General features: G+C 44.1%; 1 protein-coding gene across 2 annotated transcripts in view; it reads left to right on the top strand.

Moving 5' to 3' along the window:
- The window catches only part of LOC121863573 (trehalase-like), a 117316-nt gene that overhangs the window by 21023 nt on the left and 71533 nt on the right, over nucleotides 1-24760 (top strand). Inside the window, exon 1 of one of the 2 annotated variants that reach the window (XM_042362286.1) lies at nucleotides 11171-11189. The exons of the other annotated variant lie outside the window; for it this stretch is intronic. The gene's annotated coding sequence lies outside the window, so the exon portion shown is untranslated. Of the gene's footprint in view, nucleotides 1-11170; nucleotides 11190-24760 lie in introns of those variants that run through there. 2 annotated transcript variants of the gene reach the window in all.

Below are 24760 nucleotides of genomic sequence, written 5' to 3'. Positions count from 1 at the left end.
ACATTTATTCCCGGTTGTATGTGCAGTTGTGCATGATGTGTGCGTGTGTGTGTGTGTGTGTGTGTGTGTGTGTGTGTGTGTGTGTGTGTGTGTGTGTGTGTGTGTGTGTGTGTGTGTGTGACGATATAAACGGGCAATGTAAGAGAGAGAGAGAGAGAACCACCCACCTTCTATCATACTCACACACTCCAAACCCTCCCCACACATACCCACTACACCCACCTACACCCCTCCCCACAGTCCCCAAAGCGACACTCACCTACACCTCCCACATACACCATACATTCCACCTACACCCTCCCACATACCTGCTAAACCCACCTACACCCTCCCACAAACCTGCTACACCCACCTACACCCTCCCACAAACCTGCTACACCCACCTACACCCTCCCACATATCCACTACACCCACCTACACCCGCTCACATGTAGATGCCTGTGTAGCGGTTTTCATTGCAAAATTTATATTCATTTGTGAACTTTTAGTAGTAGAATGTAGAGCAAAGGGGTAGGGGGGTGAGGGGTGAGGGGTGAGGGAAGGGGTGAGGTGGGGAGGGAAGGAAGGGTAGAGGGGCGAGGGGTGAGGGAAGGTGGGGAGGTGGGGAGGGAAGGGGAGGGTGGAGGAAGGGAGGGGAGGGGGAGGGAGGGGTGAGGGGAAGGAGGTGAGGGGAGGGAGGGGTAGGGAAGGAGGGGTGAGGGGAAGGAAGGGGTGAGGGAAGGGGAGGGGTGAGGGAAGGGAGGGGTGAGGGGAGGGAGGGGGTGAGGGAAGGGAGGGGTGAGGGAAGGAAGGGGGAGGGAAGGGAGGGGTGAGGGGAAGGAAGGGGTGAGGGAAGGGAGGGCAGGGAAGGGAGGGAAGAGGGAAGGGAGGGGGTGGGGAAGGCAGAGGGGTGAGGGAAGGGAGGGGTGAGGGAAGGGAGGGATGAGGAGGTGGGGGAGGGTAGAGAAGTAGTTAGAAGAGTAAGAAAAGGTGAAGGGTGTAAGAGAGGGGAGATAGATAGAGAGGGTGAAGGAGAGAGAGAGAGAGAGAGAGAGAGAGAGAGAGAGAGAGAGAGAGAAGGAGTAAAGGTGAACTGTACAAGGAGGAAGAGAGGAGCTTCTTACCTCCTCTAAAACTTCCTCCCTCCCCACCTGCCAGCCTACAAACTTACTCCAAATTCCCTTCCAAGTTATGTTTTATCATCTTGAAGTTACACCATCAGTCTCCAAAATTTACTTCAACCGTCGTGGAAAGTTTTAATCTCACACCATCCAGGACTTATACTGACAGCCTGTAAAGTTAACTCCAACAGCTAACAAACTTACTCCAATATAATTTCTCTCCAACAGTCCCTAAACCCACTCCAACATATTTTTTCTCCAACAGTCTCAAAATTTACTCTAACAGTCTCTAAATTTTCTCCAACAGTCTATAAATTTACTCCAACAGTCTATAAACCCACTCCAACAGTCTATAAACCCACTCCAACACTTTATCTCCAACCTTTTCCAAATTTACTCCAACAAACTGAAAACTATCTCCACCATCAACCTCAAAGAGCTATCACACTTCATTCAACTGCCTTCAAATATACGTGAGTGTGAGGGTGTGTAGGACAGACAGACAGCAAGATAGACAGACAGACAGACTAACAGACAGACAGACAGAGTACAGTAGATACGCCCCCAACCACCAACGTCCTAACTTAAGATATTGAGGAAATTTTGCCGAATTTAGAATTTTACAATGTATACTTATTTCCCGTATAAAAGTTTATCTCTCTCTTCTCTCCCGTATTAATATTTATTTCTTTCCCGTTTATCCACTCCAGTTATTATTCTTTCCGTGTTTGTGTTTTTCTTGTTTATTTTTAAGTTCGTATTTCTTATTTAATCATGATTCATTATAGTGTTTGTTTACCTTTCGATAGTCATTGTACAAGCTGGCCTCTTGGGCACATGTTGCCAGGTACAGGTTAAATGGGCCCCTTGTCCAATTAGACCCCAGGTTCTAATAGGCCCCCAGTCTTAAAAAGGCCTTAATCTAACCTAACTATTAAAATTGGGGTCCATCATAATTGGTGTTTGTAATACTCCTCTTCAAATACTCCTTCCCAATACTCCTCCTCAAATACTCCTCCTCAAATACTCCTCCCAAATACTCCTCCTCAAATACTCCTTCCCAATATTCCTCCTCAAATACTCCTCCCCAAATACTCCTCCCAAATACTCCTCCCCAAATACTCCTCCCAAATACTGTTCCCCAAATACTCCTCCCCCATTGGTTAATTGATCCTCGTATCTTCTTCCTTGGCCGTCAGTTGTGTGTGTGTGTGTGTGTGTGTGTGTGTGTGTGTGTGTCGTATCATCCCCTTCAAGGTAAAGTTCCCCTCTTGACAATCTCCTCCTCCTCCTCCTCCCCTTTCTTCTTCTTCTTCTTCTTCTTCTTCTTCTTCTTCTTCTTCTTCTTCTTCTTCTTCTTCTTCTTCTTATTTGTCTCCTATTCAATCCTTACTTCACGTGTTCAGGTGACCTCTTGCCTCAATTCTCTTTGTTTCTTGCTTCTCCCTTCCTTTCTTTCTTTACCTTACATACCTCTTGTTTAACTCTCTCTCTTTCTCTCTCTCTCTCTGATGCCCTGAGTTTATCCCCTGTTTCACTTTTCTTGTTGTCCGTTGCCTCTTCCCCTTTCGTTAATTGCGTTTCTCCCCTTGTTTCTAATCTCTCTCTCTCTCTCTCTCTCTCTCTCTCTCTCTCTCTCTCTCTCTCTCTCTCTCTCTCTCTCTCTCTCTCTCCCTCTCTCCTACTCTTCTACCCTTCTCACTACCATTCTCCCTTCCACCCCTCCTCCCTGTTCCTTTATTATCATCCTCTCTCCCTCCTTCCTCTCCATCATTCTCCCTCCTTTCCTTCCTTCCTTCCTTCCTTCCTGCCACCGTGTCCATCATCACCTTCGCGTACCCAAGCACTCCATCTTACTAGCGTTCCTCCTCCCTCTCTCCCCTCCTCCTCCCTCCCTCTCTCCCTCCTCTCTTCCTCCATCACTCGTCGCCACAAATTTTACCACTTCTGTGCTCCTACATTCGACTTTTATGGTATATCTCTTTGTTTCACCCCGACGCCTCTACTGTTACTCCTCCCCCCCAATTGCCAGCTTCCGACAGTGCCATCGTTATCAGATATGCATGTTACCTTACCTAACGACCGATGTAGTTTTTCTATAGTGTTCAGTTGGCCACTCGTTAACTTGTAGCCAAACACGACTCCTGTCTTTTTTCCACGCCTCCTCTCTTCTCTCCACGCCTCCTGTCTTCTCCCCACGCCTTCTGTCTCCTTCCCACGACTTTTTTGTTTGTATTTGTCTGTTTCTTTGCTCCCGTTTATCGTTTTCTTTCACGATTTATCATTAATTCTTCATTTTATTTATCTATTTCTCCTTTATTCTTCTTCCGTATTTACCCCTCACATTTATTTGGCCATATTTTTCCCATCACTCTCCCTCCCTCCTCTCCCTCTGTCCTCTCTCTCCCTCTCTCCTCTCTCTCCCTCTCTCCTCTCCCTCTCCCCTCTCGCGTTCCCCTTATCTCTCCCCTCTTATCATTTCCCCCTCCCTCCTACTCGCCTCTCCCCTCACTCATCTCTTTCACCCTCCCTCCTCCTCCTCCTCCTCCTTCTTTTTCTTCTTCTTTCCTCCCGCTCTATCTTTCCTCTCTTCACCTTCCCTTTCCACACTCTTTTCCCCTTACTTCCCTCACCCCATCAACCCCACCCCACCTCCCTCCTCACCCCCATCAACCCCCCCCCACCCCACCTCATCTCCCCTCACCCCATAAACCCCCCACCCCCACCTCATCTCCCCTCACCCCATCCCACCCACCCCCACCTCATCTCTCCCCTCACCCCATCAACCCCCCCACCCCCACCTCATCTCCCCTCACCCCCCATCAACCCCCCCCCACCCCCCCACCTCATCTCCCCTCACCCCATCAACCCCCACCCACCCCCACCTCATCTCCCACCCACATCCTCCTCCTCCCTCTCCCTCTTTCCTCCCCTCAATGTGTGTATATATATGAGGCAGATTTAGTGAAGGCAGGCAATAATTTACTAAACACCGAAAAATTTCTCCAAGTTTTGTTTTTGTTGTCGTGTTTGTTACTGCACCACACACACACACACACACACACACACACACACACACACACACACACACACACATACATAACACTACTGGTAGGTTTTGTTGTTGTCGTTTGTGTTTTAGTTAATTATTAAATGTTTTTTTTTTTTTTCCTTTTGTGTGTTTTATTATATACGGGTTTATTAATGTGTTATTTGTGATTATTTTTGCCCCTTCTCTCTCTCTCTCTCACTCTCTCTCTCTCTCTCTGTCTTCTTTATCACCCTTTCCCTGCCTCCTCCCTTTTCTCAGTCTCTGCTTTAATCCTCCGCCTCCGCCTCCTCCTTCCCTTCCTCTTTATCACCCTCTTCCTCCCTTCTTCTTCTCTTCTTCCTCCTCTTCCTTCCTCCTCCATTTCCTCTCTTCCACCTCCTGTTTTATCAGATTTCCCTCCTCCTCCTACCTCCTCCTCCTCCTCTTACCTCCTCCTCCTCCTCCTCTTCCCTCCTCCTCCTCCTACCTCCTCCTCTTCCTCTTCCCTCCTCCTCCTCCTACCTCCTCCTCTTCCTCTTACCTCCTCCTCCTCCTCCTCTTACCTCGAGCACAATGGACGTAATTTAATTCAACTGGAGGGAGAGTGTCGATAACATGTCTCCTGTGACGTCTGATGAAGGTGTCCTCCTAGCCTCTGTCCTCCTAGTCCGTGTCCTCATACCCCCTGTCCTCCTAGCCCCTATTCTCCTAGTCCGTGTCCTCCTAGCCCCTGTCCTCCTAGCTCCTGTCCTAGCCTGTGTTCTTCTAGTCTGTGTCCTCCTTGCCCCTGTTCTCCTGGCCCCTGTCCTCCTAGCCGGTGTCCTCCTAGCCCATGTCCTCCTAAACTATATTCTCATTGAGCCATCGGTACTGAAACATGATTGGTCGATGCTTGAGTTGAGTCGTTAGCACTAGATTGTGACTGGTCGATTGGTAAGTCTTGAGACTACGATACTTGAACACAATTGGTCGATTGCTAGACTTGAGACTACGATACTTGAAAGTGATTGGTTGATTGCATGAGTTGGGTCGTCGATACTGGAATGTGATTGGTCGATTGCTGGAGTTAGATTGTCGATACTGGAACGCGATTGGTCGATTGCTAGACTTGAGACGACGGCACTGGAAGATGATTGGTTGGTTCTCTTGCAGGTAATTAAGCATGAACGATAATATCAGGTAAAAGATGATGCATTTTGATACAATACAAGTCTCTCTCTCTCTCTCTCTCTCTCTCTCTCTCTCTCTCTCTCTCTCTCTCTCTCTCTCTCTCTCTCAGGTAAATCTAGGTTAGTTTAACAATCCCAATCCTTTTGAAATGGAAATTGATTGCCATTAGCGTCAAGGCTTAACAAGGTAATTTGTGGCAGTTAACCCGAACCATTATTAACTAGGAACTCGATTTTAACAATATATGAATGACTCTATATACCAGGGTAATGTCTTCCCCCCCCCCTCTGTCCCTCCCTTCCTTCCCTCCTTCCTTCCCTCCTTCTCGCTACGATCCCCTTCTTTTCCTACCTCGCTCCCTCCCTACCTCCCCCTTCTCAATACGACCACCCCTCCCCCCTCCGTCTCTCCTTCTCTCATTTCTTCCCTATTCATCATTCTCTTCCTTCCCTCCTTCTCACTATCATCTTCCACGTTTCCTCCCTCCTTCTGATTACCATTCTTCCTCCTTCCCTCCTTCTCTCCCTCCTTCCTCTTCTTCATCTCTTTTTCTATCCTTCCCTTCTTCAATTCTCACTACTATCCTCCCTCCTTCCTTCTCATTTTGCCATCCTCCCTCCCTCCTTCCCTCCTTCTCTCCCTCTTCTCTTTCTCTTCTTCCTCCCTCATTGAGATATTAAACACTGATACCAGGTCTCCTAGCTATCAGCACATCAGGTCTGCCAGCTATCAATATATCAGGTCTCCTAGACGTCAATATCAGTATGTAAAGTCTCCGTGTCATGATATCAGGTCTCCTAGGTACCAGTATATCAGGTCTCCAAGCTATTTATCACGTTATCAGGACTCTAAGCTATCAGTATCACGTTATCCGGTCTCCTAGGTGCCAACACCACTTTATCAGGTCTCCTAGGCGCCAACACCACTATATCAAGTCTCCTAGGTGCCAACACCACTATATCAAGCCTCCTAGGGGCCAACACCACCATATCAAGTCTCCTAGGGGCCAACACCACCATATCAAGGTCTCCTAGGCGCCAACACCACCATATCAAGGTCTCCTAGGGGCCAACACCACCATATCAAGGTCTCCTAGGGGCCAACACCACCATATCAAGGTCTCCGTGTCAGGATAAAGGTCTCCCTGCAGCAGAGGATTTATAATATAGGTAATCGTGGGTATAATGGAGACGGCCAGAACACGTCACACCCATTACCCTTTGTCCGATGCCCAAGGTAGATGGGACTCCTCCTAATTACCGTGAGGGGGATGGCACTATTTCTGGCACTATTTTCATCAGGGATAGAGAATAGGTGGGGAGGGTTATGGGTTACTTATTTTGGGGTATTTTTTTTTTTTTTTTTAGTGGGCGTTTTAGTGAAGGGAGTGTGTGTGTGTGGGTAGGGGTGGATGTGGGGTGTGTGTGGGTGTGTGTGGGTAGGGGTGGATGTGGGGTGTGGGTGGATGTGTGTGGGTGAATATGAGTGTGTGTATGTGTGTGTGTGTGTGTGTATATTAGTGTTTGTTTGCATCTACTGTATGTTCATATCGCTTTTTTTAGACACACACACACACACACACACACACACACACACACACACACACACACACACACACACGGACAAAAACAGCTGCCAGACGAACCCTTCTAGTCAAAACAATAACAAACGTACCGAAGCTCAGCTAGACGATAGTTCGCCAGCCTTCTGCTCGTACTGGCAGATTATACATGACAGTAACCCACATCATGACAATCATAATAAACCACCATTACATCACATCATAACCTCGTTGACCTTAACTACCAAATTACCACAATCATCCTCTTGCTCTAACAATCCTCTCCATTAACTGGGTAGTTCCCGTTTTTGTCCCCTGGTAAACTCTTCATGTACTTCCTCTGTTGATGTGTTTGTGGTAGAGTAAATGGTGGAGGATGAGGTTAATGGTGGAGGTTGAGGTTAATGGTGGAGGATGAGGTTAATGGTGGAGGATGAGGTTAATGTTGGAGGTTGAGATTAATGGTGGAGGTTGAGATTAATGGTGGAGGATGAGGTTAATGTTGGAGGTTAAGGTTAATGGTGGAGGATGAGGTTAATGTTGGAGGTTAAGGTTAATGGTGTAGAATGAGGTTAATGGTGTAGGTTGGGATTATTTTATTTTACGATTCTTTTGCGGTTTTAATGTTTGTGGGTTTATATTTTTTTCCCGGGTTTTTCGATGTTTATTTTTGATGTTTTAATATTTTACGTTTTTTTTTGTCAATGTTTTTTCCCGGGTTTTTCGATGTTTATTTTTGATGTTTTAATATTTTACGTTTTTTTTTGTCAATGTTTAGATCCTAATGTAATGCTTTTCGTTCCCATGCACTAACTAACCGTTCAGAACACCCGAGAGAGAGTGTGTGTTAAGCTACCGGCAGTGAGGGGAAGGGGCTGCAAGTGACAGGTCGGGTCGTTGACAAAACAGAAAACAAAATTGAGCAGCTTTAGTCTGGGGTCTGTGTGAGAGAGAGAGAGAGTTAGTCCCCCTCCTTCCTCCTCCTCACCCTGGCACTCCTTCACACCTGGCACTCCTCTTCACCCCTGCACTCCCTCCTCACCCCTGGCACTCCTCCACACCACTCCTCCTCACCCCTGGCACTCCCTCCTCACCCCTGGCCTCACCTTCCTTCACCCCTGGCACCCTATATGGAGTATGTGCCATGTGAGGATGACTGAACAAGGCACTCATAAAAGAGAGAGAGAGAGAGAGAGACTAAAATCCGTTATATTGACGCTCCGTTATATATGAAACCTCTATATAACGGACTCTACCCGTTAGATATCCGTTAAAGGGAGGTGAAGTTTATTGGATTTTCCACGAAAGAAAAATGTAGGACGAGTAATGTTACGTCACCTGTGATTAGAGAGAGAGAGAGAGAGAGAGAAGAGAGAGAGGCAGACATACAGACCCCCCCCACCCACCTACCTACCATCTCAGTGTTATGTGAAAAAAATAATCGACCTTTGTTTGTAAAGCTGAACAATACCTGGGAGAGGTGAGAGGTGGGGGGGGGGGTAGGATGGGGGAGAGATAAAGAGGGGAGAGACGTTTAGGGAGGTGGAGATATGAGAGGTGAGAGGTAGGGGAGAGGGAGGAGGTGAGGGGGTGTTGAGGGGTTGAGAGGTGAGAGAGGGAGAGAGAAGAGAGCAGGCTGGTGAGAGAAGGTTAGAGGTGAGAGGAGCAGGATGTGGGAGAGTCAACAAGGTGTGAGAGTGTTGGTGGAGGATGAGGTTAATGGTGGAGGATGAGGTTAATGGTAGAGGTTAAGGCTAATGGTGGAGGATGAGGTTAATGGTGGAGGATGAGGTTAATGGTGGAGGATGAGGTTAATGGTGGAGGATGAGGTTAATGGTGGGGGATGAGGTTAATGGTGGAGGATGAGGTTAATGGTGGAGGATGAGGTTAATGGTGGAGGATAAGGTTAATGGTGGAGGATGAGGTTAAGGATGGAGGTTGAGGTTAAGGATGGAGGTTGAGGTTAATGGTGGAAAGACTCATCCAAGATCCTGTTTCATCCAGGTGTATTAGTGAAGATTTTTTCCCTGGTTGTCATTTTCCAGTTTCCATTTGTTTCTGGAAGCTGTGGTGAGATGGACGGTGGTTGGACTTAATGAAAACGTCCAGCTAGGTGGGATCGACAAGGGAGATAGGACTGGCCTTGTGATGAACGTCCAACCAACTTAGTAACTTAGACGGACGAAAAACAAAACTTGGACATTAATGAGAAAGTCCAACCAGGTTTAACACGATAAATAAAAACACCACTGGACTTAAACCAATCACCAAATGGACTTAATTCAACAAGAAATATAAAAAAAATTTACTCTTACAAGTAGAAATATCGACTTTTGCAACTTAGAAAGTTATGTCCAAAAATTACTGAAAGATAGACCACGAGGTTAGAGGTAGATAAGAAGGAGTTTCCCACCTCAATAGGGAGACAGGGGGAAAGTTACACTCTCTTATTTCCCATCTCTGTACTTTCAAGTTAGGACGCCCCTTCACACACTGTGTCTCTGTTCTTCTCGTGACGTTTGGGGAATTTTGAAGTCAAGTGAGTGTATATTTTTCGGTAATTTTGTGTGTGTGTGTGTGTGTGTCTGTTTTATCGACGACGGATTTATTTGTATTGTAATTTCACACACCAAAGAAGGAGAGTGCCACAGGTGTTGTAATGCCACAGTGCCTGGCCGTTGTTATGCCTGCTACAGTGAACATCTCAATTAGTTGTGGTGGGAAGGCCGATGTCCTGGGGCAGCTGTTGTGAAGCTGTCCACATCTTGTAAACAGGTCACCCGCGTCTGTCTGTCTGTTTGTTTCTTTGCCTCTCTCTCTCTCTCTCTCTCTCTCTCTCTCTCTGTCAACCTTCCTGAAAATTTAAAGCCAGGTAGACAAGCGCGTGGGATGGGGGAGGGAGTACCTTTGTCACACTGAAAAATAAAGGAGGAGAGAAAGGAGAGAGAGAGGGTCTTTAAACTAAGAAACATGAATTGAGGAATTATTTTTAATCTAACTTATCCTTGATCATACACACACACACACACACACACACACACACACACACACACACACACACACACACACACACACACACACACACACAGAGCTCTTAAGGTGTTTTCTTTTTCTTCACAGAATATAGAATGCTGTTTTTCTTCCGACTGTTTACTAACCTTCAGAAAAAAAAAGGTTCCTTTCTCTCTGTCACAAAATAGAGTGAATAGATGTGTGTGTGTGTGTGTGTGTGTGTGTGTGTGTGTGTGTGTGTGTGTGTGTGTGTGTGTGTTAACCTATTAACACTCTACTGCATTAGTCTCTCTCTCTCTCTCTCTCTCTCTTTATTCCTATCCTTTCCCCTCTTCTCACCCTCATTTTCCCTTCGTTTTATTCACGTGTTTCATTTTCCCGTCCTGCTTTCTCACTGGTCGTCGCTATGACAACACAACCCACGTACTGCCGCCCCAGTCCCCTCACACTCTCGCTCTCTCGCTTTCTGTCTACCTCTCCCCTCAATTTCCTTCACCTTTCCTCACTTTTCTTCATTTTGCCTCAATTTTCCCTTATTCTTTCTCACTTTGCCTCTCTCATTTTCTTCATTTTTCTCTTATTCTCTCACTTTCTCTCACCCCTCACTCGAGATTTTCCCCTCACTCCCCTAACCCCCCTATCATTTTCCCTCACACCTGACACTCAACCCTTTCCCTTTCCCCTCACCTGTCACCCACCCTCATTTCCCCTCGGCCCGGGAACATGACAGCGTCCTCCTGGGCAGTGTCGTCATCCTCTGCTCCTTTGATCTGCCACAAAGTTACCAGCGTCGACCAATAAGCGTAGAGCATTTCGGCGGCGGATTAGTTTACTCTTTGCTGATTGGTAAGCGCTCTCCGTGGAATTGGCTTACTTGTTGGTGCTTGATACAGTTGAAGGTTCTAGTGTGACTCTGGCCCTCGAGACGGCAGGATATGGTTCTTGCTGCTGCCGAGAGAAAAAAAATATTGAAGATTTTGAAAAGTAAATATTCTTTAAGATCAAATATTGGTTGAAATAATGTTTTTTTTATCATATATATTGAGAAATTGTAATAAAAACGTCTGTATATATCAGTTGTTAATCTTTAAGTATTGACGATTTGTGGATTATATTTTAAGCAAGAATGAAAACATAGTTACAGACAGACAGACTAATAATCACTGATAACTATCCAGACTATTCTAACCACCTAATTACCTTATTTAACATAGACAAAGTTTATTATTAATTGCCACATTTAACATTTTTTCTTTTATTTTTACAGGTAAGAAACTGTCCCTCCTAGACTTATATCGGAGCTCCTATATTGAGGGTAAATCTATATGTATTTTATATGTATGTTAAGAGTAATATGTGAGTGTATGTGTGTATATAACGTCCGCGATCTTGGAATCCTATTGGGCAAAGGAGTAACAGAAGGCGTGACTTGGAGCTACATTATTATTTTGACTGCATACGATACGAACCTAACCTAACCTAACCTAACCTATTTTAATCTAATCTATCCACCTAATGTAATCTAGTCTATCCTACTCTCACCTAACCGTAAGCTACCCTAACTTCACCTAACCTAACCTAACCTAAAGTATCCTAACCTTACCTAACCTAAACTAACCACACTGTGCCCTTACCTGTGTTTTTTTACCTGCAGTGTTAATTAAAGGTGTTTCTTACTGCCTATCGTGATATGTGATACCGTGGGCTAACTCCCTCAAACTCTCTATGACTTGACACATTTGACACCATGGGTTACCTGACAACCTGACCCACGTGATTGACACTGGGTAAATATTTCAGACTTCAGCGCTGATGTGGGGAGGTGAGACTCTAAAACACTCTTGTCCTCTCACCTAAAAAAAACACAAAAAAAAACACAACACAAAAAAAAACATTCATACATATTAGATCGAACTATGCCCTCCCCCACCCACGAACTATGCCCTCCCCACCCACGAACTATGCCCTCCCCCCACCCACGAACTATGCCCTCCCCCCACCCACGAACTATGCCCCCCCCACCCACGAACTATGCCCTCCCCACCCACGAACTATGCCCTCCCCCACCCACGAACTATGCCCTCCCCACCCACGAACTATGCCCTCCCCCACCCACGAACTATGCCCTCCCCCACCCACGCTATGCCCTCCCCCCACCCAATGCACCTATGCCCCTCCCCCACCCACGAACTATGCCCCCCCCCACCCACACTATGCCCCCACCCACGTATGCTCGTAGTTTGCAGTGTGAATTAAAAGTTCCAAATTAGGGTTAGTTTATGACAGTATAATGGGCAGTGGTGTGGGCTTACGACGGTTTAGTGGGCAGCTGTGTGGGTTTAAGACGGTTTAATGGGCAGTGGTGTGGGTTTAAGACGGTTTAATGGGTAGTGGTGTGGGTTTAAGACGGTTTAATGGGCAGTGGTGTGGGTTTAAGACGGTTTAATGGGCAGTGGTGTTGGTTTACGACGGTTTAATGGGCAATGGTGTGGGTTTAAGACGGTTTAATGGGCAGTGGTGTTGGTTTACGACGGTTTAATGGGCAATGGTGTGGGTTTATGGCAGTATAATGAGCAGTGGTGTGGTTTTACATTAACCTGTCTGTAATATATGACAGGAAACCCACGCTGTTAATATCATGGGCAGACTTGTCATAATTACAAACAAGGGACATGGGCTATGGGCCAACTTTTACCCACTTTCTCTTAATAATTTAGAAACTTACCCAAAGAAACTTTCTAATTTAGATGAACAACTCTCTCTCTCTACATATACCAGCCCTACTGTATGCTCAACAACATCCACACCACACAACACCACCACCGCAACAACACCCACACCACTACCACCACACCACCACCACACCACCAACACCACCACCACAACAACACCCACACCACTACCACCACACCACCACTACCACCACACCACCACACCACCACCACCACAACAACACCCACACCACCACCACCACACCACCAACACCAGCGCGTCAAAATATACATACGTGTTTGTATCCAAATCTTAAACCATTTCAGTTTTCTCACACCCTCATGAAGGAGACTTAAACAACAATTAAACATTCAAATGTAAGCAAATGTGGAACGCATATGTGATTATACATTCACAACTGCACATTCCGCGGTTTTGTGGCGAAGTAGTCCGTTTCTGGCGCCTTTGTCCCCAAGTACGTGTGTTTGTGTCTGAGATATTAACTTAAAGATATAGGGAGCGTGTGTATAAATGTTTTGAAGATTAAAGAATGATATAGGGAGCGTGTGTATAAATGTTTTGAAGATTAAAGAATGATATAGGGATTTCTATACACCTTCCTCTCCCTCTTCTTTCTTCTCTATCTCCCTCTCTCCTTCCTTACCTCTCTATCTCCCTCCCTTCTCTCTCCCTTCTTCCCTACTTCTCCTTTTCTTTCTCCCCTCTCTCTCTATCTCCCTCTCTCCTTCCCTACCTCTCCTTCTCCCTCCCTCATCTTCCCAGGGTGGTATAGGATGAACCAGCTCACAAAATTCCTCGTAAGGATTATTTAACGCTGTTTGGTATCCTCTGGTGGCGCTGCTGGGGTTCCTAACACGTCTCGCCCACACCCTGATTTTTGAAGAATACCTTCAGGGAATAAATTAGTCTCCCTTTAAAAATAAATTGAACCTTACCTGATTTTGGAAGAAAATTTTGTGTGAATTAAATACTTTGAATATATTTGGGTCAGTATTTGATTTTGGAAATATATTTTGAGAAGAGTATAATAGATTTTCAAGATATATATTCATTCATAGTTTTAATCTACCTACATATACATGAAACATTGGGAGTATTTTTTGTTCAGACTATAAATATTTCCCAAAATTATGTACTTAGACAATAATACACAATTTTCGGGAATTTGTATTGTGGTGTGGCGTGTAGTCATAGACAGAAAGACAGAGATAAGTCAGGTTAGGTTAGGTTGGTGTAATTAGTGGAACAGGTGAGGGAGGTGCACAGGGGACTCTTTAGGGTACCTGCCTCTTAAATCCTGACATTGATTTTGTGATTATAATTTGTTCAGGGGGAGAGTTTGGTGCTGGGAGGGGATAGGAGGGAGGGGGGGGATGGGAGGAAGGGGCGATGGGAAGGCAGGAAGATGGGGAAAGCAGAAGGCAAGAGGAGGGGGAAGGCAGAAGAGATAGGAAGGGGGAGGAGGGGAAGACAGGAGAGGAGGGGGGAGAGAGAATCAAAAGGAAGAGGAAGAAGAGGAGAATCGGAGGAGGAGGAAATTCAGGAAGAAGAGAAGGAAGAAGAAGAAGAGGATCATAAGGAGGAGAAGGAAGGAGAGGAGGAAGAGGGAAGAGTGCCATCTATATAAACCATGTCACTAGCAGGGCTTTAACTCACCTGATATTAAACCTGACACCGTATCTTGAGTCAACGAGAGAGAGAGAGAGGGGGGGGAAGGAAGGAAGGAAGGAAAAATAGAGAAATAGAGAGAGGAAGGAACAAGCAAAGAAAGAGGGAGAGAGGGAAACAATGAAAGAAAAGAGAGAAAGAGAGAGAGACAAAGGAGAGAAAAGTAGAGGGAAGGAAGAAAGCAAAGAAAGATGGAGAGAGGGAAACAATGAAATAAAAGAGAGAGAGAGAGAGAGAGGGGCTGGAAAAGAGGAAGAAAAGTGGGGCTTGGGGAACGTGATTGGAAGTAAAAAAATATGAGGCAGAGTGACGAATTACCTGAACCGGAATTGGAAAGAAGAGAGAGAGAGAGAGAGACGAAGAGATAGACAGACATAAGAGAGAGACAGGCAGACAGACGAAAGAGAGAGAGAAAGAAAGAAGATAAACAGGGAGAGGTGAGAGTAGAGACGAGAGAGAGAGAGAGTGAGAGAGAGACAGGCAAACTGACACAGACAAACAGACGAAAGAAAGAGAGAGAGAGAGAGAGATGAGAGTACAGACAGACAGACAGGACAGACAGACAGCCAACCAGCCAGCGTGTAAATGTCGCCTCAAAGAACAGCACAACACCTTTATACCTGGTGAACGTGGAGCTAATTACGTTCTTACATCTTAGAAGAAAAAATTATCTTACGGTCTTTTGAGAATCCTAGATGAGCGAGAGAGAAGTTAAGGTGATTCAGAAAGAGACAGTTATGTAGAGAGAGAGAGAGAGAGAGAGAGAGAGAGAGAGAGAGAGAGACTAACAAACTTGAAGGAGCAGCAAGCGACCAATCAACACCTTAGTTTTCTTCATCTGATTAATAAGTTATGACGATTAACCAATCGGAAGCCAGGATACGTTACAAAACTCACGCGTGACTGGCTAATTCCTTTGACCAGTTAGCGCTTTGGGTTGGCTTTCCTTGAACCAATCAGCGCCAAGATCATTCGTCGATAATTTTTTTTTAAAGGGGGGACTCGTACCAACATTACGATTTATGGAACGTTTTTGGTGATTTAACTTATTTTAGGAACGTTTTTGGTGATCTAACTTATTTTAGGAACGTTTTTGGTGATTTAACTTATTTTAGGAACGTTTTTGGTGATCTAACGTATTTTAGGAACGTTTTTGGTGATCTAACTTATTTTAGGAACGTTTTTGGTGATCTAACTTATTTTAGGAACGTTTTTGGTGATCTAACTTATTTTAGTAACGTTTTTGGTGATTTAACTTATTTTAGGGAACAATTTTTACTTATTACCTTACATATCTATGGAAATTATTACACACTCAATACTTTCCCTTGATTGGAATACGAATCTTCCTCATCTCCTAATCGTAGCTCGGAGAATGAGTAGGGTCAACGTTCGAGGTGCGTAGTGGTGTTGTTGAGGAATGGAGGAATGTGATTAAGGATGGTAGAATGATTAGGGGTGTTGTAAGCTGAGATTGGTGTTGGTGGAGAGGAGGAGGAAGAGTGTTGGTGATGGTGGATAGGAGGAGGAAGAGTGTTGGTGATGGTGGAGAGGATTTGGAGGAGGGTTTGGTGATAGTCATAGTGTAGAGGAGAGATGGTGTTGGTGGTGAAGGAGTGTTGGTGATGAAGAGGAGGAGAACGAGTGTTGGTGATGGTGGAGAAGAGATGAAAGAAGATAGGAAAAAAGAGACACGAAAGGAGAAAGAGAGAGAAAAGAAAGAGATAAAGTGAAAAAAAGAGAGAGGGAAGGGGAAAGAATAGCCGATACAAAGAAGGAGAAACACAAAACCGACGAATGAACTTTAAAGAAAACGACAAAAGAAGAAGAAAAAACTGGAGAAGCAGATCAAGAACGAGAGGGAGTGGGAGACAGATGAAAGAGGTGAAAGGAGAGATAAGAGGAAATGAAAGGAGGACCGGAAGAGAGAGAGAGAGAGGATTTAAAGAAGAAGAAGAAGAAGAAAATAAAGATGAGAGGTGGAGAGAGGGAGAGTGAGAGGCGAAATGAGAGGAATGAGAAAAGGTAGATTATAATAGGAGTAAACAGGAAAACTAGTGAAGGGGGAAGAAGAAGGAGGAAGAGTAAGAAGAGGAGGAAGAGGAATTACAAGGGGAGAGGTGTTCATTAGCTACAGGTGTTCATATGTTACACACACACACACACACACACACACACACACACACACACACACACACACACACACACACACACACACACACACACACACACACACACACATACACACACATAGGCTCAGGACTATTTGGCCATTTTAAAAACCACTTGGCCAGGCTAAGGACCACTTGGCCAGGCTAAGGACCACTTGGCCATGCTGAGAACCACTTGGCCAGGCTAAGGACCACTTGGCCAGGCTAAGGACCACTTGGCCAGGCTAAGGACCACTTGGCCAGGCTCTCTTTTACCGTGAACCTGGACTCGTAATTAATCAAAAATGTTTTACCAATTAAAGTAATGAATGGGATTTAGCTAATGACCCCAATTAGGAGATTTTGGATTTTTTTCCAGAACGTTAAGGAATAAATGTCCTAACAATGTAAGGGATTAAAGGGATTTATTGGTCTAAAAGGCAGTGAAATATGACCAACAACACGAAAAGGGATTCTGCTGTCGGTAACATAAAGGGATTTACTTACTAATAGATATAAAGGGATTTACCAAATAGCAGTATGAAGGGATTTACTTAATAGTATAAAGGGATTTACATAATATCAGTATGAAGGGATTTACCAAATAGCAGTATAAAGGGATTTACCTAATAGCATAATTTACCACCGTTTAACACTATTAATAAAATCCAGTGTTATAGGATTAATGTTCCTGCACTAGAGAGGAATTACAATGTCATTTTAATCCTACGTAGAGGATTTATGGACCTCACATGTCACTAAAAATCCCTAACATTTAACCATCTTGAAATCATGTTATCATTCCCCTGTCGTTGAATAAGAGAACATAGCAATTTTTATTGAATCTTGATCATAAATTTTTGGACAATTATATAGATTCAGAGAGCGGATTCTTAAAAAAAAAACGTAACTATATAATTCTTAACTTATATAGAAGAAATATAGTTTGTTGTTTATAGAAAAGGTAGAGACGTTACCTAGAGACAACAAAAAAAGTTAAATATTATTTTGTGGTGGAGTTTGGTGAGGAAATTAGGTGGGATGGTGTGCAGACTGTGTAAAGTGACACCTGCCGATACCTTCCACTTTATCTGTAGGTAAGAGAAGTTCCACCACCATTACCATCTCCACCACCATTACCATCTCCACCACCATTACCATCTCCACCACCATTACCATCTCCACCACCACCACTATAACTATCGCATTCTGAAGGGGAGAGACAAGATAATATGGAAGAAATAAATTAATCCCGTGTTTACATAAAGAAGAAAAAAAAAGTTACCTTCCCTTCAGAAAAAACTACAAAACTATAAAAACAAACATTATGTAGTGGAACTTTGAAAGGGAATTTGGTATAATGTTTTAAATGGTTTTAGGAAGTGTAGTATGACAACTGTTTATCCCACCACTAACACACTCTAACAGTAACACACTCTAACATACTCTAACAGTAACACACTCTAACATACTCTAACAGTAACACACTCTAACATACTCTAACAGTAACACACACTAACATACTCTAACAGTAACACACACTAACATACTCTAACAGTAACACACTAACATACTCTAACAGTAGCACACACTAACATACTCTAACAGTAACACACACTAACAGTAACACACACTAACATACTCTAACAGTAACACACTCTAACATACTCTAACAGTAACACACTCTAACATACTCTAACAGTAACACACTCTAACATACTCTAACAGTAACACACTCTAACATACTCTAACAGTAACACACTCTAACATACTCTAACACTAACACACCCACATATATGACATTACCATTCCGTAAGTTTTCTCTGGTGAAAAAAAATATAGTAAAGGTATAAGGTATTTTATTTGAGTTATTCTGCCTATAGGAGACAACACACAAGTATGTATGTCTCTGTACTGAGAGACGTACTCTATTATGAATAACTCTCAACAAGAAGTCATCAGCTGTCTTTATATACATGTCAGTCACACATAAATGAATAATACACAGTATCTTACATAAGGATTTTTATATTAAAACATCTATATTATTTTGTAAGTTTTTATTGAATCACTCAACTACAACTCGCCCCAGGACTTCAACCGGGCAGTTGACTGGCCGACTACCGATGGCGGCGATGGCCTTACAATAACCGCGCCCAGTGACTTCCTTCTTCAGGTAGTGGGCGACCATCACGTCACCCACGCTAGCCCACTTCATAATCCTCTTTTCTGATCTGGGTAGAGCGCCACCTGTGCTCAGGAGCGACCGTTTCACCCAGCAAGTCGGGATGATAAACAACATGTATAAAACATGTACAATAGTAGCGACCAGCAGTAAACCGCTGTATACAACCATAACAATGGTCATCTTCTCGTATAATTCTGCCATTTTGTTATAGCAGCCGTAGGTAACTGTTTTGAGGGCAAGAATCTGCACAGTGGGGTTTATCTCACAGGTGACAAAGGGAGGGAAGGCCAGGCTCATCTGGTCGGTGAAGCCTACCACATCTCTGTCCCAATTAGGATACATCGATATAAATTTTATTATTCTATTAGACGTGAGCGCGTTTACGAAATATAAACAGGCAAAGTCTACGGCAGCGACACACACGTGCAGGGCGAGGCTGGTGAAATATACCGACGAGAAGGACCCCAGGTTGTGCTGTATGAACAAAGAGCACTCGTGTCTGATATCAATATTTTCAGGAGAGTTTTGGTATTTTTTATCCATCAACAGGCGTACGCGGGTGTGCTCGGCGACCCGAACTGCGATGAACACGAAGCAATGTATCCCGCCGAGGAGCAGCAGCAGCCAAGGGAAGAAGAGGAAGACCGAACTTACCTCCTTCTTGCCCTGAGCGTCAAAACTCCCCACACCGTAATGGTGGGAGCGACAAACGTGTTCCATATCCTCTGGGAGAACCTCTCCAGAGCTTTGGTCTACGCAGTACAGGTCACCGTCCATAATGAGGTTTAGCTGGACAATGGTAAACATGGTTATGTACCCAATGATGCCATAGTAATGCGAGACCAGAGCAAGAGAGTCTCCCAGCACCCTCCGCCGCACGAAGCGGTGTACTCTCTGCTGTAAGTTGGGAACTATTTCCTTCAGGAACTCTACCAGTCTCCCGTAACGCTGCTTGAGGTTAGCGAAATGCTGAGCCATTTTGAGATGATCAACCTTAGTCCTCAACCACACGACCCCGTGGCCTTCCTTCACCAGTCAAACAATATAGTAAGAGGTCAACTTTGTGAGGCTCATGGTGACAATATAGTGATTCTCACTATAGTGTGATAGTCACTATAAAGTGATTATTAGTTATAGTGTGGGGGTAGACATGATGTCACATAGTGAAGGTGAGATATTGTGATGGTAGTGATGATGGTGATGGTAGTGATATGGTTATGAGGATGAAGATGGTGATGGTAGTGATGATGGTGGTGGTAGTGATATAGTGATGGTAGTGATGATGATAATGGTAGTGATGATGATAATGGTAGTGATGATGGTGATGGTAGTGATGATGGTTATGGTAGTGATGATGATAATGGTAGTGATGATACTGGTGGTAGTGATATGAGTGATGGTAGTGATGATGGTGATGGTAGTGATGATGGTTATGGTAGTGATGATGATAATGGTAGTGATGATACTGGTGGTAGTGATATAGTGATGGTAGTGATGATGGTGGTAGTGATGATGGGGTGGTGGGTGATGGATGTAGTGATGATGATGAGGGGTGATGGTAGTGATGATGTTGAGGTAGTGATGATGAGGGGATGGTAAGTGGGTGATGATGATGGTAGTGATGATGATGATTAGTGATGTGATGATGTGATGGTAGTGATGATGAGAATATGATGATGTAGTGATGATGGTAGTGATGATGTTGATGGTAGTGATATGGTGATGGTGATGATGGTGGTAGTGATATAGTGATGGTAGTGATGATGGCGATGGTAGTGATGATGGTGGTGGTAGTGATATAGTGATGGTAGTGATGTTGTTGGTGGTAGTGATGGTGGTGGTGGTAGTGATGATGGTGATGGTAGTGATAATGGTGATGGTAATAATTATGGTTATCGTAGTGATGATGGTGATGGTAGTGATGATGGTGATGATGGTGATGGTAGTGATGATGGTGATGTTAGTGATAATGGTGATGGTAGTGATGATGGTGATTAGTGGTGATGATCGTGATGGTAGCGATGGTGATGATAGTGATAATGGTGATGATAGTGATGATGTCGATGGTAGTGATAATCGTATTGGTAGAGTGATGGAGTGATGATGGTGATGATAGTGATTATGATCATGGTAGTGAAATGGTGGTGAGGGTAGTGATTATGGTGACGATGGTGATGGTAGAAGTGATGAGATATTGTGATGATGGTGATGGTAGTGATGATGAGATATTGTAAACATGCTATCTTCCTTTGTGACGCATGATATCACCCCTGGATATCTACACTACTCCTATCGTTTATAACACAAGACTCGGTTATTGCCTATGTGATGTGGCTAACGTGTCAGACAGGACCCACGGCTCGTATAACAAGCTGGCCGCGAAGGGTCCCTGCACGGTGTTGCTCTGTTGCCGATGCACCTACAACACTCACAGACTCACAAACGACTCCTGCAACACGGCGATGACAATGGTGAAAAGATATAGGTGAAAATTAATCGAATTCTATGTATTTATACCCGCCAAATTCTCTTCTCTTCCCTTCTGAGAATTTAACCCCACCAAATTCTCTTTCCAAACCAAATTCTCTTTCCAAACCAAATTTTCTTCCCCCCACCAAATTCTCTTCTCTTCCCTTCTGAGAATTTAACCCCACCAAATTCTCCTTCCCCACCAAATTCTCTTCCCCCCACCAAATTCTCTTCTCTTCCCTTCTGAGAATTTAACCTCACCAAATACCAATAACGACAACATATTTCCGGAGTGTCGAGCGAACCTTTGATAGTATCTCCTATATTCACAAAATTCTCTCGTTTATTTCTCTTCTTGGCATTTATTGTCTCTTGCATATCTCACAATTCAGCATTTTTTTTTTTGGGGGGGGGCTATTTTTTTTTTTTTTTAGAATTATTTAAATCCATATAATCTTAGATGTTATGAAGGGATTGGGTTAGGTTAGGTTAGCTTAGGGTTTATATTTATTATTATTATTTTTATCTTCAGTCCTTCCTCTTCTTCACCACCACTACTATCATCATTAAGGCTAAGTTACCTGTACCTACCACCATGAAAACGCGTCATTAACTAGCGGTGAACTCCATAAAAACCTTCCACTATTCTCTCATGGGTTTAGTATCACCTTCCAGACCCCTTGGATATTCTCTCGTTCTGGAAATTGCTTCTCCTGGTGGAATGATAAGAAAAATGAGGCAGAGAGGGGTTGAGGGAGGAGAGGGAGGTGAGGAGAGGGGTTGAGGGAGGAGAGGGAGGTGAGGAGAGGGGTTGAGGGAGGAGAGGGAGGTGAGGAGGAGGGAGGTGAGGGAGGAGAGGGGTTGAGGGAGAGAGGGAGGAAGAGAGGGGTTGAAGGAGGAGAGGGGGGGGCGAGGAGGGGGTTGAAGGAGGTGAGAGAGGGGTTGAGGAGAGGGGTTGAAGGAGGAGGAGAGAGGAGAGGGAGGGGAGGAGAGGGGTTGAGGGAGGAGAGAGAGGGGGAGGAGGAGGGAGGTGAGGGAGAGGGGGTTGAGGGAGGAGAGGAGGTGAGGAGAGGGGTTGAGGGAGAGGAGGAGGAGGGGTTGAGGGAGGAGAGGGGAGGTGAGGAGAGGGGTTGAGGGAGGAGAGGGAGGTGAGGAGATGGGTTGAGGGAGAGGAGGAGGAGGAATGGGAGGAGAGGAAAGATGATAAAGGGGGGGTGAGGAGGAGGAGGCACGAGAGAAAAAATAGATGGGGAATGAAGGAACGGAAAAAAGAATAGAGGGAAGAAAAGATGAGAAAATGAGAGAAAAAGAAGACGAAGAAGAGAACAGAGAGATGGAAGAAGAAGAGTAATAGGAGAAGAGAGATAGAGGTGGGGAGAAAAAGAAGAAGAGAAAGTGAGAGGGGGGGTAAGAGAAGAGAGAGGGATGGGAGAGAAGAAAGAAGGAGCAGAGGAAACAAGGAGAAAATAGCAAAATGCGGAAAGAAGAATGAAAGGTTTAAGGGATAATGTGCAGAAAATGAAGACTTATCTTAACATAAACCAAGAAAAATTGGCGGAATTAATTGAAGTAAGGATATGAGAGAGAGAGAGAGAGAGAGAGAGAGAGAGAGAGAGAGAGAGGTGGGGAGAGAAAGGTATGAAACAGACAGACAGAGGAGTGAGAGAGACAGACAGACAGACAAACAGACAGACAGACAAATGAGAGAGACAGACACACATGTATCACCTGTTTGTTTTGATAAATCAGCTGACACACTGTACGAAAACAAAGACCAAAAAAAAAACAATAAACAAGAAATCAGAGAAGAGAAAAAAAAAATCACAAACTTTTACTAATGACTTTAACAACAACAATACTAATGACCAAAGTATTAAGACTCTTTCATAAACTAACATTTTATTGAATTACGCACAGTCTCAATGCAACTTCGACACCATCATCAATTTCACCTAAGTGCTTTCTTTCGTTTTTGTTCAAGGTAAAAATTATGATTAATGTGAGATCCCATGAGAGGCCAGGCTTGGTGTTTTATATAGCTGTGTCTGTCTGTCTGTATCTGAATTAATCTGAGCTTATTTGACGATTTTACTGAATATCTATCTATCTATCTATCTATCTATCTATCTATCTATCCATCTATCAATCTATCTATCTATCTATCCATCTATCCACCTATCCACAGTAACAGGCTCTCCTACTTGGATTGTCATGTACGCGTGAGTCCTCAATGCCTGGGACGAACACGCAGCTTTAACACGTCCGTACTGAGAGAGAGAAAGAGAGAGAGAGAGAGAGAGAGAGAGAGAGAGAGAGAGAGAAAGAGAGAGAGAGAGAGAGAGAGAGAGTCACTCACCAAATATTAACTTATAAAAACAAATAATAAAGGACAGTAACTCCAACAGAAGGATAATAGGGTGATTGAATAACTGATTGCCTATTGATTAATTGGTTGACGGGAATAACTACCTGCTTAATTAATAGACCGGTGAATTGACTAAGACACGTCAAGGCTTTAGAACAATGGAGTACGGTAATTGACTTGAGTATACCTGACTTGGGCATACTTACTACTACTACTACTACTACTACTACTACTACTACTACTACTACTACTACTACTACTACTACTACTACTATTACTACTAACCCACCACACTCCCATATATCACTACACTTGTACACACCCTCAGATATCACCTCCTACACCTCTTGTCGTCAGTAACTTTGTTGAGAATTACAAACAAACACAATTCTATCGTCTCGTTAATTGCCAGTCACCCAGTGGAGGTAAATAGATCCCTAAAATACACGCAATGGGCAGCTATTACGAGAGAGAAAGGCCATTTGATATTACGTATTATTATTATTATTATTATTATTATTATTTCCAAGTTCCTGATGATTGATATTTACACAACGATAAATTACTTGACATTTTCACTACCATTCACAAACATTGGTGGAAAATGGATGGGGGAATTCGTATCTGGAATCACCGATATCTGGTAGCCGATGCAATAAAGGTTCTCTCCCTCCCGGCCCTCTACCCACTCACCCCGGCCCTCCTCCCACTCCTCCTGGCCCTCCCTAAAGGCCCCCCTCCCCCTCATCATCCCTACCCCCCTGGCCCCTTATCCCACTCCCCTTGGCCCTTATCCCACTCCCCCTGGCCCTCCTCCCCATCCCCCCAACCCATCTCATTACAAGCGCCATAATTTGCTTTCATATTATTGATCTTTGGGTCATATTCCTAGTTTGTTTACATCTGCCGTACGTGGATTGCCAGAGTCCATCTTCTCGACAAATTTACTATCAAAACAACCCCCTATGCGAACCACCGACCCTCTCCTCCCTTGAACGATACAATTTTATAGTATCTGGTACGTAAGCATTGGCCTTAAATTCCAGGCACCGTTCTTGTGGATCCGTGACAAATTCCTCCCGACCATCTCACCACATTCGCCGCGTCTGGATCCGAAAGTGAAAGCCAGTCTGTACTTACATTCTAATTCTGAATATTCCCTAAAGAATCTAATATACATATCTATATACATAAATAATAAATAGCGATTATTTTTTTAAAAACAGATAAAGAAAATTGCTATATACGGAAGATATAGCAAGAAAGGTTATATATTTTCGATAGTGAAGACATTCTGATTTTTTTTTTTTTTT

The sequence above is a fragment of the Homarus americanus genome, unplaced genomic scaffold, assembly GCF_018991925.1.
Source record: "Homarus americanus isolate GMGI-L3 unplaced genomic scaffold, GMGI_Hamer_2.0 scaffold41366, whole genome shotgun sequence".
NCBI classification, from domain to species: Eukaryota; Metazoa; Arthropoda; class Malacostraca; order Decapoda; family Nephropidae; genus Homarus; species Homarus americanus.
This window is presented reverse-complemented; position numbering and strand designations above follow the sequence as displayed.